We start from the raw sequence: 14774 nt of genomic DNA on the forward strand, positions 1-14774 counted from the left end.
ACTGTGATAGACTGCATCCAGTTTGCTGAGCAGAGTATTGGAAGCCATTTTGTAGATGGCATCGCCGAAGTCGAGGATCGGTAGGATAGTCAGTTTTACGAGGGTACGTTTGGCGGCATGAGTGAAGGAGGCTTTGTTGCGAAATAGAATACTGATTCTAGATTTGATTTTGGATTGGAGATGTTTGATATGAGTCTGGAAGGAGAGTTTACAGTCTAGCCAGACTCCTAGGTATTTGTAGTTGTCCACATATTCTAAGTCAGAACCGTCCAGAGTAGTGATGCTAGGTGGGCGGGCGGGTGCAGGTAGCTATCAGTTGAGGAGCATGCATTTAGTTTTACTAGCGTTTAAGAGCAGTTGGAGGCCACGAAAGGAGTGTTGTATGGAGTTGAAGCTCGTCTGGAGGTTAGTTAACACAGTGTCCAAAGACGGGCCAGAAGTATACAGAATGGTGTTGTCTGCGTAGAGGTGGATCAGAGAATCACCAGCAGCAAGAGCGACATCGTTGATATATACAGAGAAAAGAGTCGGCACGAGAATTGAACCCTGTGGTACCCCCTTAGAGACTGCCAGAGGTCCGGAAAACAGGCCCTCCGATTTGACACACTGAACTCTGTCTGCCTGTATATAGCCTCGCTACTGTTATAGCCTCGCTACTGTATATAGTCTCTCTACTGTATATAGCCTCATTACTGTATATAGTCTCTCTACTGTATATAGCCTCTCTACTGTATATAGCCTCTCTACTGTATATAACTTCTCTACTGTATATAGTCTTTCTACTGTATATAGTCTATCTACTGTATATAATCTCTCTACTGTATATAGCCTCTCTACTGTATATAGCCTCTCTACTGTATATAACCTCTCTACTGTATATAGACTCCACTGTATATACCCTCTCTTCTGTATATAACCTCTCTACTGTATATAACCTCTCTACTGTATATAACCTCTCTACTGTATATAGCCTCTCTACTGTATATAACCTCTCTACTGTATATAGTCTATCTACTGTATATAGCCTCTCTACTGTATATAGTCTTTCTACTGTATATAGCCTCTCTACTGTATATAACCTCTCTACTGTATATAGCCTCTCTACTGTATATAGTCTCTCTACTGTATATAACCTCTCTACTGTATATAGCCTCTCTACTGTATATAACCTCTCTACTGTATATAGCCTCTCTACTGTATATAACCTCTCTACTGTATATAGTCTATCTACTGTATATAGCCTCTCTACTGTATATAGTCTATCTACTGTATATAGCCTCTCTACTGTATATAGTCTCTCTACTGTATATAACCTCTCTACTGTATATAGCCTCTCTACTGTATATAACCTCTCTACTGTATATAGCCTCTCTACTGTATATAACCTCTCTACTGTATATAGTCTATCTACTGTATATAGCCTCTCTACTGTATATAGTCTATCTACTGTATATAACCTCTCTACTGTATATAGTCTATCTACTGTATATAGCCTCTCTACTGTATATAGTCTATCTACTGTATATAGCCTCTCTACTGTATATAGTCTATCTACTGTATATAGCCTCTCTACTGTATATAGTCTTTCTACTGTATATAACCTCTCTACTGTATATAGTCTCTCTACTGTATATAACCTCTCTACTGTATATAACCTCTCTACTGTATATAGTCTTTCTACTGTATATAGCCTCTCTACTGTATATAACCTCTCTACTGTATATAGCATCTCTACTGTATATAGTCTTTCTACTGTATATAACCTCTCTACTGTATATAGTCTCTCTACTGTATATAACCTCTCTACTGTATATAACCTCTCTACTGTATATAGTCTCTCTACTGTATATAGCACCAGCTGTCAGAGCAGCTCACAGATCACTGCACCTGTACATAGCCCATCTTTAATTTAGCCCAAACTACTACCTCTTCCCCTACTGTATTTATTTATTTTATTTATTTTGCTCCTTTGCACCATATTATTTATATTTTAACTTTTAACTTTCTTCAAACTACAAATCTACCATTCCAGTGTTTTTCTTGCCATACTTTATTTACTTTGCCACCATGGCATTTTTTGCCTTTACCTCCCTTATCTCACATCATTTGCTCACATTGTATATAGTCTTATTTTTTTCTACTGCATCATTGATTGTATGTTGTTTTACTCCATGTGTAACTCGGTGTTTTTGTATGTTGTCGAACTGCTTTGCTTTATCTTGGCCAGGTCGCAATTGTAAATGAGAACTTGTTCTCAACTTGCCTACCTGGTTAAATAAAGGTGAAATAAATAAAAATAAATAAAAATATAGCCTCTCTACTGTATATAGCCTCTCTACTGTATATAGCCTCTCTACTGTATATAGCCTCTCTACTGTATATACTCTCTCTACTGTATATACCCTCTCTTCTGTATATAGTCTCTCTACTGTATATAGCCTCTCTACTGTATATAGCCTCTCTACTGTAAATAGCCTCTCTACTGTATATAACCTCTCTACTGTATATAACCTCTCTTCTGTATATAACCTCTCTTCTGTATATAGTCTGTCTACTGTATATAGCCTCTCTACTGTATATAGTCTCTCTACTGTATATAGTCTCTCTACTGTATGTAGTCTGCCACCATGTTATGTCTGTTTAGGGCCAAATAGTCTTGGGGTTTTTATATTTTTGGAGAGAATACTTTTTTTATCTGAGAGATATAAGAAAGATCAGGAAACTCATGTTTTTTTCCTACATGTATTTAACCCCTTATTTGTGGAACTAAACTATCTCCATATATACTTCCATAAATGTGTTAAACTGGTACCAGGAGACATTCAGATGAGTCTTGTAAAGCTTGTGGACGTCCTAGATCATAACAACCTGTACGTGTTCCTGAGAGACTCACCTTTCCATAGTGGGGTCATGTTAGTGTGTCCTAGATCATAACAACCTGTACGTGTTCCTGAGAGACTCACCTTTCCATAGTGGGGTCATGGTAGTGTGTCCTAGATCATAACAACCTGTACGTGTTCCTGAGAGACTCACCTTTCCATAGTGGGGTCATGTTAGTGTGTCCTATCCTATCCTGATTGGACTAGATCCATGTTGAGGTGAGACTCGTCTGATTGGACTAGATCCATGTTGAGGTGAGACACGTCTGATTGGACTAGATCCATGTTGAGGTGAGACACGTCTGATTGGACTAGATCCATGTTGAGGTGAGACACGTCTGATTGGACTAGATCCATGTTGAGGTGAGGCACGTCTGATTGGACTAGATCCATGTTGAGGTGAGGCCATTCCATGTCTTTATTGGTTTGTATGAGAAGGCAGTTTGGGAGAAGGTGGTGGACCGTTTGAGGATTCTACAGTTCCCCAGGTGGAGGTTCTTGGAACACTGCTATTTAAGTCTGAGGTTGATGAAAACCAAATGTGGTGCTGCTGTGTTGTGTGTTAACTTGAATACCAGGCAGATGTTGGAGTACAGAATGAAATGGAGGGGAGAGGGGTGAGGAGAGGAGAGGGGAGGAGAGGAAAGAGGAGAGGAGAAGAGAGGAGGGAGAAGAGAGGAGGGGAGAAGATTAAAGGGAGAGAAGAGGAGAGGGGTAGACGAGGAAAAAAGAGGGGGACAAGAGGAAAGGGGTAGAAGAGGAGGGGAGAGAAGGGGGGGAAGAGGAGAGGGGGGAGAAGAGAAGAGGAGAGGGGGAGATGTGGAATGGGGGAGAGGGGAAAAGAGAAGAGGAGAGGGGAGGGGGAGGAGAGAAAAGGGGGAAAACAGGAGAGGGGAAAAGGGGGAGGGGGAGAAGAGGTGGAGAAGAGGAAAAGAGAGGGGGGAAGGGAAGAAGAGGGGAAGGGGAGGAGAGGTGAGGGGGAGAAGAGGAGAGGAGAATAGAGGGTCAGAAGAGGAGAAGAGAGGGGGAGGAGTGGAGGGAGAAAAGAGTGTCAAAAGAGAAGAGAGGGGCAGAAGAGGGGAAGGGGAGAAGAGAGGGGAAAGGGGGAGAGGGGGAGAAGAGTACATAGAGGGGAGGAGAGGGGGGAGGAGAGAGGAGGAAAGGGGAGGAGGAAGGGGGAGGAGAGAGGGGGAGAAGAGGAGAATAGAGTGTCAAAAGAGAAGAGAGGGGCAGAAGAGGGGAAGGGGAGAAGAGGAGAAGCAAGTGAGAGAAGAGGGGGAATTTGAGATAGGGGAGAAGAGGACACGGGGAGAAGAGGAGAGGGGGGGAAGGGGAGAGGGGGGAGAAGAGAAGAGGAGAGGGTGATAAGAGGGGGGAGAAGAGAGGGGTGAAAAGAGGAGAGGGGGAGAAGAGGAAAGGAGAGGGAAGGAGAAGAGGAGAGGGGGAGAAGGGGGGAGAAGAGGAGAAGAGAGACTGGGAGGAGAGGAGAGGGGGAGAAGAGGAAAGGGAGAGAAGAGGAGAGGAGAGGGGGAGAAGAGGAAAGGGAGAGAAGAGGAGAGGGGGAGATGAGAAGAGGAGAGGGGGAGAATGGGGTAGAGGAGGAGAAGAGAGGGGGAGAAGAGTCGAGAGGAGAAGAGAGTGAGAGCAGAGGGGGGAGATGAGAGGGAGAGAAGAGGAGAAAAGGGGGGAGAAGAGGAGACAAGAGGGGGGATGGGAGGGGGAGATGAGTAGAGGGGGAGAAGAGGAGAGGAGAGGAGATGGGGGAGGAGAGGGGAGGAAAGTGGAGTAGAGGGGAGAAGAGAGGGGAAAGTCACTGAGCTCTTCATTAAGGCCATTCTACTGCCACTGTTTGTCTATGGAGATTGCATGGCTGAGTGCTTGATTTATACATCTGTCAGGAAGGGGAGTGGCTGAAATAGAATCCACTAATTTGAAGGGGTGTTCACATACTTTTGTATATATAGTGTATGTACACATGGGTGTTGTTGCACCATACCAACGATAAGCCTGTCTCCCCATCACATCATGAAAGGTCATGTTGATGTTCATTTAACCTCTGTCTCTCTCTTCCTCTGTCTCCTCCCTTTCTCCTTTGTTTCTCTCTATCTCTCTGTCTCTTTCTCTCTCTTTCTCCTCTGTCTCTCTCTTTCTCCTCAGATCTCCAGGCTCAAAGCGTCAGTCCACCAGGTAGGTAGAGTATAAATCTACAGTGATTATAGCAGTTCAATATTAGTCAACTTTATTATCCCACATGGAGAAATTAATGTGTCCATACAAACCATTCTAAACCCCAATAACAAGTAGTGTTTTATGGAACTACTAATACTTGTCAACCACAAAGCACTACTGCTGTTAGAATAACACAATCACTGTCATCATCTGTCCTCACCACTGTGTTTTCCTCTCTGCTGTTTACAGCTGAACTCTCATTCAGACTGGTGAATGGGACCACTTCCTGTTCTGGGACAGTGGAAGTCTTCTACAGAGGAGTGTGGTCAGGTGTATGTTCTGGGTGGTGGAGCATGATGAGACAGGTTAAGTTTGTGTGTAGAGAGCTGGACTGTGGGAATCCTGTAGCTGAATCTAGAGGACCTCTGGTTGAATATGGAAGAAGAGGAGTCAGACTATCTAGTTGTAGGGGACATGAGTCTTCTATTAGAAAGTGTGACATCACAGAAGGACGTGGTGTCTGTTATGGTGAATATTATCATCATGTGACCTGTTCAGGTAAGAGACTGGTCATATTGAGAGATTTATTTATACATTATACAATATTAACATGTATCATGTTTTATGTGTTTTTTATTTCATTTAAATAGAGGGAGAGATGTCAGATGTATTTAAACATTATATTTGTGTTTGTCATATTGGTTTATGGGAGATGTTCATGGGCAGATCATTGTAGTTCAGATGTTACTGAAGTGAAGCTGCCTGATGGATGTCCAGCTGTTTATTTTCTATAAAGTGAAGTGAACTTATTCCTGTCTCCTGCCTGCATTATTCCCAACCCTATCCTGAGTGACTAAGAACCCATTTCTACCTCTTACAGTATCAAACATAGCAAACTACAATCTTTTATCCAACATATTTGTGTTTAGTCCTTGACAGTGTCATCAACAAAACTGATTGAATGTTCAACCAAGTCTTTTTCTCCAGAGTCTGTGAGGCTTGTGGATGGAGCTGGTCTCTGTTCTGGGAGAGTGGAGGTGAAGTCCAATCAGTCCTGGGCCTCAGTGTGTGAAGCTGACTTTGACTGGCAGGATGCAGAGGTAGTCTGTGGGGAGCTTGGCTGTGGGGCTCCTGCAGCTCTACAGGGGGGGCTCTATGGAGAAGGTGAGGGTCAGACCTGGGATAAAGAGTTCCAGTGTAAAGGCAAAGAGTCCCTTCTCCTGGACTGTGACACCTCAGACAGAGAAAACAACACCTGTCTACCTGGTAATGCTGTTGGACTCACCTGCTCAGGTAAGAAACAGTTTGTCACTCAATCAGCATTGTTTCTCACCTGGAGTGAAGAATATGAGAGACAATATAGGTGTGTTTTAGTGAGAAAATAGTAAGATTACTGTCTCTCTCTTTTCTTTTCTCAGAGCCTGATGATGTGAGGCTGGTGGGAGGAGGCAGTCGCTGTGCTGGTGGAGTGGAGCGGTACGACCAGGGAGAGTGGAGGACTGTGGGAGCTGAAGACTGGAACCAGAGGGATGTAGCTGCAGTAGTGTGTAGACAGCTGGGTTGTGGCTCCACTGTTTCAGTTCTACTTGGAAACACCACTAGAGGGTTTGGAGTTGACTGTTATAGGCCTGAGTCTTCACTGAGGGAGTGTTGGAGAAGTTATTATCTCCTTCCTGGACTCACAGTGATCTGCTCAGGTAATAACAAGATAGACTATATGGCCAAAAGTATGTGGACATCAGTGGATTTGGCTCTTTCAGCACACCTGTTGCTGACAGGTGTATAAAATCAAGCGCACTGCCTTGCAATCTCCATAGACAAACACAGTCAGTAAAATGTTCTTACTGAAGATCTCAGTGACTTTCAAAGTGGAAGTCTAGGAGCAACAACGGCTCAGCCGTGAAGTGGTAGGTCAAACAAGCTCACAGAACGGACCGCTGAGTGCTGAACCACGTAGAGCGTAAAAATAATCCTCTGTTGTAAAACTCACCGCTGAGTTCCACATACTATTGGCCATGTATTATATCTCCTTCCTGGACTCACAGTGATCTGCTCAGGAAATATCAACATATTATAATTATATTCAACTGATTTCATTCATTCATACAACTTCCTCTGCACCTCTCATGATGACTGTTTAGCTTGTCAGTCTGCTTTACTAAATAGATCACTCAGTCAAGTAGGAATCAAATACAACTTAAATATCCCAGAATGCTTTTGTATTTGAGTGTTATCTCAGTGAACGTCTCTACTCACTACCACTGTCACAAAGAGAGGAGGAGGGAGGAGGAGAGGAAGATGGAGAGATGAGAGAGAGAATATATTTGTATCACTGACTTCTCACCGGTGATGTCATCATAACCAATAACCTTTTCCACTCTTGGCCCAGTCCAGCCTGACCCTGACATATAGCATCAGACCTTGTAGTTAAGCTGTCACTGAAGTGAAGCTGCCTGATGGATGTCCAGCTGTTTATTTTCTATAAAGTGAAGTGAACTTATTCTTGTCTCCTGCCTGCATTATTCCCAACCCTATCCTGAGTGACTAAGAACCCATTTCTACCTCTTACAGTATCAAACATAGCAAACTACAATCTTTTATCCAACATATTTGTGTTTAGTCCTTGACAGTGTCATCAACAAAACTGATTGAATGTTCAACCAAGTCTTTTTCTCCAGAGTCTGTGCGGCTTGTGGATGGAGCTGGTCTCTGCTCTGGGAGAGTGGAGGTGAAGTCCAATCAGTCCTGGGCCTCAGTGTGTGAAGCTGACTTTGACCTGCAGGATGCAGAGGTAGTCTGTGGGGAGCTTGGCTGTGGGGCTCCTGCAGCTCTACAGGGGGGGCTCTATGGAGAAGGTGAGGGTCAGACCTGGGATAAAGAGTTCCAGTGTAAAGGCAAAGAGTCCCTTCTCCTGGACTGTGACACCTCAGACAGAGAAAACAACACCTGTCTACCTGGTAATGCTGTTGGACTCACCTGCTCAGGTAAGAAACAGTTTGTCTCTCAATCAACATTGTTTCTCACCTGGAGTGAAGAATATGAGAGACAATATAGGTGTGTTTTCGTGAGAAAATAGTAAGATTACTGTCTCTCTCTTTTCTTTTCTCAGAGCCTGATGATGTGAGGCTGGTGGGAGGAGGCAGTCGCTGTGCTGGTGTAGTGGAGCGGTACGACCAGGGAGAGTGGAGGACTGTGGGAGCTGGAGACTGGAACCAGGAGGATGTAGCTGCAGTAGTGTGTAGACAGCTGGGTTGTGGCTCCACTGTTTCAGTTCTACCTGGAAACACCACTAGCGGGTTTGGAGTTGACTGTTCTGGGTCTGAATCTTCACTGAATGATTGTTCTATAATTTATTATCTCTTTCCTGGATTCACAGTGATCTGCTCAGGTAATAACAAGATATTATAATTATATTAAACTGATTTCCTTCATTCATACAACTTCCTCTGCACCTCTCATGATGACTGTTTAGCTTGTCAGTCTGCTTTACTAAATAGATCACTCAGTCAAGTAGGAATCAAATACAACTTAAATATCCCAGAATGCTTTGTATTTGAGTGTTATCTCAGTGAACGTCTCTACTCACTACCACTGTCACATGTCATGTTATTGTCATATCTAAATGAGGAAAGTAGTTGAGGAGCTACGTTTTCTTTTTCTCTCCTCTTGTTCCAGATGTCCTGCTTAAGCCTGATATCAACATATGTTGTCTCAGTGACTGTAGGCCCACTACTCATGTTGCCCTGTGAGGGAGGGTGGCTAGCACTGTTACATGCTGATGTTATTGTCATATCTATAGGAAACTAGTTAAAGAGGTTTGTCTTGTTCTCTTTTATTGTTACAGATCTCCTGGTCCAGCCTGAAATCTCCCTGACTGACTCGATGGGAGGGGTCTCCAGGGGCCACCAGGGGCCCGAGGTGTTCAGGGGCTACAGCTTCACCATCACCTGCTCCACTCAGCCACAGTACCCAGGAGGCTCCTTCCTCCTCACGTTCACCGGCTCCAACAGAACCCAGACCCAGCCAGCTGTCAATCACTCTGCTGCCTTCCTCTTCCCTGCTGCAGATGACTCCCACCAAGGGAACTACAGATGTGTTTATGACAATTATGTTTTCTCTCATAACTTTTCCTCTGAGAGTGAGCTCCTCTCCCTCACCATCACAGGTAACTAAACATGAACCAGACTTATAACTTTGTCATTGACAGATTTCCCACAGATCTATGTGATGATGATCAGTCCCCTCATCAAAGGTGTTTCTGTTTGCAGCCTCTCCTCTGCCAGCCTTCATCATCAGACACGTTGTAGTGCTGCTGATCCTACTGACAGCCATCAGCACCTCCTACCTGTACTATAAGGTAAAGACATTTACTCAGACGTTACAAGTCATTTAAACTAGAGGGAGAGGGTGAGAGGGAGGGAGAGAGAATGGAGATACTAGAGAGTAAATGTCTGACTGTTGGTGCTGTGTCTCCCTAGCCCACCAGGAGGCAGAAGAGAGTGAACAGGGTGAGCAGCATGGATCTTTATGTCAATGCCATGGAGATGGTCTCTCTGAGCTCCAGAGCTGAAGCTGGACCGGGAGAGGAGAGAGCAGCCCAGGGGACGGAGTAGGAGTAGAATGAAGCTGATCCTACATGCTGATCTTAGGTCAGTTTTGTGTTTTAAATGGATGGTCAGCAGTGGACTGGTGTTTAAAATGTGGTGACAAACCTGAAGTGGTTCTAATTTTAATAAGTTCAGAATTAGTTTATCTTTCTAGAACCTTGGAAGAAATCTAAAAGGAGTGACTGCAACAACCATTATTCCTTTTAGTTTGGTTTTTACCACCAGAGAAACATGGGGTTCTGGGTAACATGGGGTTCTGGGTAACATGGGGTTCTGGTAACATGGGGTTCTGGGTAACATGGGGTTCTGGGTAACATGGGGTTTTGGGTAACATGGGGTTTTGGGGTAACATGGGTTTTGGGGTAACATGGGTTTTGGGGTAACATGGGGTTCTGGGTAACATGGGGTTCTGGGTAACATGGGGTTTTGGTAACATGGTGTTCTGGGTAACATGGGGTTCTGGGTAACATGGGGTTCTGGGTAACATGGGGTTCTGGGTAACATGGGGTTTTGGGTAACATGGGGTTCTGGGTAACATGGGGTTCTGGGTAACATGGGGTTCTGGGTAACATGGGGTTTTAGGGTAACTTGGGGTTTAGATTATTTTAAGAGAGTAGCTCAATTACGTCTGTTTTGTGTTCCAGAATAAATTGGTTTTTGCTTTTGTCTTAATGTCTTTATCTTATTTAGTCTCTTAGATTTTTTATCTTATTTAGTGTCTCTTAGATTCTTTATCTTATTTAGTGTCTCTTAGATTTTTTATCTTATTTAGTGTCTCTTAGCTTCTTTATCTTATTTAGTGTCTCTTAGATTCTTTATCTTATTTAGTGTCTCTTAGATTCTTTATCTTATTTAGTGTCTCTTAGATTCTTTATCTTATTTAGTGTCTCTTAGATTTTCTATCTTATTTAGTGTCTCTTAGATTCTTTATCTTATTTAGTGTCTCTTAGATTCTTTATCTTGAAGTGTTTCCATTATTAGTTCATGTATTATTATAATCATCTGTTCATTCTTTGTATTTAGATTTTTTTTTTAATGAAGTGGTTAGTTGTTGTTTGTGTTGTTTACCCCTGTTATTGATTATGATATATCATTGTTATGATGTTAGTAGTATAGAGATAATGATGTTATTTTCTTATGAAGGTGTTCCTAATGATTTGTCCACTCAGTGTATAGTTGTGAGTTCAGATGATGTAGCTGTTATGTTATTTACTCTTTCCAGATAAAGACCTGTTGTTCTCTAAACTGTCATGTAATCACTGAATACTTTTAATAAACTCACAGGCTGTCAGTCTTGTGTGATTTCCCCTCCAGTTTTTTATTTCCCAGTGGTCAAGGGGTTATTGATCATTAGTGATTCCATCAGTGACACCAGACATCAGCTCAGCACCTTGACCCTTAGTGACAGACAGACAGACAGACAGACAGACAGACAGACAGACAGACAGACAGACAGACAGACAGACAGACAGACAGACAGACAGACAGACAGACAGACAGACAAAGGCAGAATTCTGCATCTTCATATCACAATAACAGCTTTCTACTGCAACTGGAGGTGTTCTGAATATCACTACACAGGACAACAACTCCCATTGTTAGAGACATAGACATGAGCATCTTGTCACTATATACAGATCTCTGGAGGGTGGATACACTTTTACACCTGCTGCTTTAGGAAAGATACACACAGGCTATAAATCAGACATTATCTCACTTTGAACTATAAATCAGACCTGATCTTTATGTCCATAAAAAATAGAACATGCATAACAATAAGATGTTGGATACATTTTCAAATGGTAAAAAAAATGACATTGTAAAAGAAGCGCCAAAAACATCAGATAAAAGTAGAAACTTTGTGTTAAAAAAATCTCTATGCACAAAAAAAAGAAAGGCAAATTAACAAATCACAACAGTTTGATGCTGATCTCATTGGACACGAAGAAGAGAAGTTCACTACAGACAAGGAGAATGACTGGTCTCTGATAGAGAAGTTCAATTCACTACAGACATGGAGAATGACTGGTCTCTGATAGAAAAGTTCAATTCACTACAGACAAGGAGAATGACTGGTCTCTGATAGAGAAGTTCAATTCACTACAGACAAGGAGAATGACTGGTCTCTGATAGAGAAGTTCAATTCACTACAGACAAGGAGAATGACTGGTCTCTGATAGAGAAGTTCAATTCACTACAGACATGGAGAATGACTGGTCTCTGATAGAGAAGTTCAATTCATTACAGACATGGAGAATGACTGGTCTCTGCTTCTTTTCTGGACTTCCCTCCTCTCCTTACGAACTCCTGGTTTTTATTCAACAACACAACACACAACATGTTAAAACCTCATTAGGGTAGAGGGCAGTATTTTGACATCCAGATGAAAAGCATGCCCAAAGTAAACTGCCTGCTACTCAGGCCCAGAAGCTAGGATATACATATGTTAAAATAATGTCTGTGAGTATAACAGAACTGATATGGCAGGCGAAAACCTGAATAAAATCCATCCAGGAAGTGGGATTTTTTTAATGTTTGTAGTTTTCTATTGAATGCCATTACAGTATCCATTGACTTAGGACTCAAATTGCACTTCCTATGGCTTCCACTAGATGTCAACAGTCTTTAGAAATTGTTTCATGCTTGTTCTCTGAAAAATGAGGGAGTAAGAACACTTTGAATGAGTGGACACTGCAGTGTCCCAGAGGTTTTTCATGCACGAGACCGAGGGCACTCCTTTCTTTTTTTCCTTTTATATTGACGAAGCTGTTGTCCGGTTGAAATGTTATTGATTATTATGACTAAAAACAATCTGAGGGTTGATTATAAACATCGTTTCACATGTTTCTACGAACTTTACTGATACTTTTCGGATTTTTCGTCTGTCTGTTGTGACTACCATTGAGCCTGTGGATTACTGAACAAAACTTGCGAACAAAACAGAGGTTTTTGGATATAAAGAGGGACTTTATCGAACAAAACGAAGATTTATTGAGTAAATGGGAGTCTTGTGAGTGCAACCATATGAAGATCATCATTGGTAAGTGATTCATTTCATTACTATTTGTAATGATTTGTATGCTGGGCGCTGTTCTCAGATAATCACATGGTATGCTTTCGCTGTAAAGCCTTTTTGAAATCTGACACCGTCATTGGATAAACAAGAAGTTCATCTTTAAACCGATGTATAATACTTGTATGATTTATGCATTTTTATAATGAGTATTTCTGTTTTTGAATTTGGCGCTCTGCAACATCACTGGATGTTGGCCAGGTGGGACGGTAGCATCCCACACCCCCTAGAAAGGTTAAACTGTTGCCACATCACTTCACTGGATAAAAAGTTAAGTTAACACAAACTGATATGAGTATCCCCATGTCCTGACCCACCATGTGTTTTCCCGACCCAGAAGGCAACAGGAATGAGGAGCAGAAACAGACCACCCCTCAGATCTGAAATCCAGGACCCCTTAACCCCTCAGACCTGAAACCCAGGACCCCTTAACCCCTCAGACCTCCCCTCAGATCTGAAACCCAGGACCCCCATAACCCCTCCCCTACAGAGCAGCAGCACTAGCTAAGTAAACCACAACCACACACATAGTACTATATATGATATACAATCATATGGACACACTCCCATATACACACATCATTTATATGTAAACTTATACATACATTGACCACTACTAATGTTGTTAAGTCTGATATTATGATGTTGGTATTACAGTACTCATATAAGAGCTAGTCACTGATTGGCTGAGAGGACACACTCTGTACACAGGAAAACCACACTTCCTGTTGTTATTGCCATGGTGCTGTCATTCAGCCTGAGGAAGAGAGTCCAAATGTTATTATTGTTGTATAGGTCACACTCTGCTGGTATTGATGGATGGTATAGGTCTCACTCTGCTGGTATTGATGGATGGTATAGGTCTCACACTGCTGGTATTGATGGATGGTATAGGTCTCACACTCTGCTGGTATTGATGGATGGTATAGGTCTCACTCTGCTGGTATTGATGGCTGGTATAGGTCTCACACTCTGCTGGTATTGATGGATGGTATAGGTCTCACTCTGCTGGTATTGATGGATGGTATAGGTCTCACTCTGCTGGTATTGATTGATGTATAGGTCTCACTCTGCTGGTATTTATGGCTGGTATAGGTCTCACTCTGCTGGTATTGATTGATGTATAGGTCTCACTCTGCTGGTATTTATGGCTGGTATAGGTCTCACTCTGCTGGTATTGATGACTGGCATAGGTCTCACTCTCTGCTGGTATTGATGGATGGTATAGGTCTCACACTGCTGGTATTGATGGATGGTATAGGTCTCACTCTGCTGGTATTGATGACTGGTATAGGTCTCACTCTCTGCTGGTATTGATGGATGGTATAGGTCTCACACTGCTGGTATTGATGGATGGTATAGGTCTCACTCTGCTGGTATTGATTGATGTATAGGTCTCACTCTGCTGGTATTTATGGCTGGTATAGGTCTCACTCTGCTGGTATTGATGACTGGTATAGGTCTCACTCTGCTGGTATTTATGGCTGGTATAGGTCTCACACTCTGCTGGTATTTATGGCTGGCATAGGTCTCACACTCTGCTGGTATTGATGGCTGGTATATGTCTCACACTCTGCTTGTATTGATGACTGGTACATGTCTCACACTCTGCTGGTATTGATGGCTGGTGTTGGTCTCACACTCTGCTGGTATTGATGGCTGGTATAGGTCTCACTCTGCTAGTATTGATGGATGGTATAGGTCTCACTCTGCTGGTATTGATGGATGGTATAGGTCTCACACTCTGCTGGTATTTATGGCTGGTATAGGTCTCACACTCTGCTGGTATTTATGGCTGGTATAGGTCTCACACTCTGCTGGTATTGATGGATGGTATAGGTCTCACTCTGCTGGTATTGATGGATGGTATAGGTCTCACACTCTGCTGGTATTTATGGCTGGTATAGGTCTCACACTCTGCTGGTATTGATGGATGGTATAGGTCTCACTCTGCTGGTATTGATGGATAGTATAGGTCTCACGCTCTGCTGGTATTGATGACTGGTACAGGTCTCACACTCTGCTGGTATTGATGGATGGTATAGG

At 42.7% G+C, this 14774-nt stretch overlaps 1 pseudogene; it reads left to right on the top strand.

Moving 5' to 3' along the window:
* The window catches only part of LOC115187370 (scavenger receptor cysteine-rich type 1 protein M130-like), a 71659-nt pseudogene that overhangs the window by 15972 nt on the left and 40913 nt on the right, over positions 1-14774 (top strand).

This window comes from Salmo trutta, unplaced genomic scaffold, assembly GCF_901001165.1.
Source record: "Salmo trutta unplaced genomic scaffold, fSalTru1.1, whole genome shotgun sequence".
NCBI lineage: Eukaryota > Metazoa > Chordata > Actinopteri > Salmoniformes > Salmonidae > Salmo > Salmo trutta.